At 44.6% G+C, this 1,458-nt stretch overlaps 1 protein-coding gene across 1 annotated transcript in view; it reads left to right on the forward strand.

Annotated features, from left to right (window-relative positions):
- The window catches only part of sp100.1 (SP110 nuclear body protein, tandem duplicate 1), a 28,001-nt gene that overhangs the window by 14,671 nt on the left and 11,872 nt on the right, over positions 1 to 1,458 (forward strand). The window lies entirely within an intron of this gene.

Below are 1,458 nucleotides of genomic sequence, written 5' to 3' on the forward strand. Positions count from 1 at the left end.
CTGTATAGATGCACTTGATGTGCTGGCCTGAACAGAGGAAACAGAGGTTACACCAACAACTCCTCAAATGTGTAGTTATGGCAACAGCTGCAAGCAGTGCAAAAATGATAACAACAAATGCACTCAATTATGTGTAAATTGGGTTGTCAATAGCTTGTAAATGCTGCAAATAGCTCACTATATGTGCAAAATGCAAAACATGGGTATTACGGACTATACCCTTGGACATATCCCCTTAACTCTGCGCTTATCTAGATATTCCCTACAGGCACTGTATCTGTAAACATGATATAAACGTTAAAACGGCCATCATAAGGCATGACTCTCAATAATAACTTTCACAGCACTAATAAACAAGCCCGGACACCTATGCTAATCACTACAGAGCCTATTTTTAGGCCGAATTTTGCCGGCTTGACTTTACAGACAGCTAAAACGCCTTTACTGTATAATACATTTAACAGGGTGGCTTTAATCAATGTCACACGGCGATACCAAGCAGAAGAATTGCATGCAATCTGTACCCGGCTGCGTGTCGACGATGCTAAACGTTAGCTACATTAGCTGCCATGCTAACAACACACGCAACAGGCTCTCGTGAACAAACAGTAAAGCAACATAAAATTGTAAAACTTACAGCTCCCGAGTTCAAAGTTGGGTCACGGACAGTCGGTACTGATCCAAGCTTTATCTTGAGACTTGTAGCAAATCCTGCGTTGTCCTGGCCCTCGTTGAGAAAGCAGTCCGAGGTGAAATGGTTAGCACACACGTACAACACTTTCGGAGTTGGAGCGGGAACATTTCCATCAAAAATAAAACCAATCCACTGGGTCTTCAGATCCTCGGGCGTAGGGATTAAAAAAAGACTTCTGTGTTGGTTTGTGCAGCCAACAACAAAGCAACTACTGTGTTTCGCTGTACCTTCGACATTGTTCTACCGAAAGCCAGTGTTCGCGAGGGAAGTAACGATACCGTCTGTAACACGGACTCAGGGGGCGGAACACACACCTAGCTCGGGGAGTGTCACCCACCCGGGGGGAGGGGCATCGCCCTTCTTGATGACATCAGGGGAAAATCTCCAATTCGCCCGTTTGAGCACACATCTCCTGAAAGGTGGAGAAAGCAAAAGACAGAGAGGATGGACTTTTCTCATGTTTGGGGGGTTCGTAGACACGCCAGGGACACATACTACTGATAGAAAACCATGGAAAAGTGCATTTTGCATAATATGTCCCCTTTAAACTTTAACCCCTTGCTTCAAAAGATAAAAACGAATCTTGATAAGTGGGGGAAATTGAAACTCACGTTGTGGGGGAAAATTAATGTTGTAAAGATGATAGTTGCCCCGCAGTTCGGCTATGTTGCAATGATGTTGCCAATGCGGATACCGTCCTCCACTTTCAGACAACTGGATGATATGATAAGGCATTTTCTATGGGCGGGGAAAAGACCGCGTAT

Source organism: Seriola lalandi, unplaced genomic scaffold, assembly GCF_002814215.2.
Source record: "Seriola lalandi dorsalis isolate HSWRI2012SDOR001 ecotype SW California unplaced genomic scaffold, Sedor1 jcf7180002054969, whole genome shotgun sequence".
NCBI classification, from domain to species: Eukaryota; Metazoa; Chordata; class Actinopteri; order Carangiformes; family Carangidae; genus Seriola; species Seriola lalandi.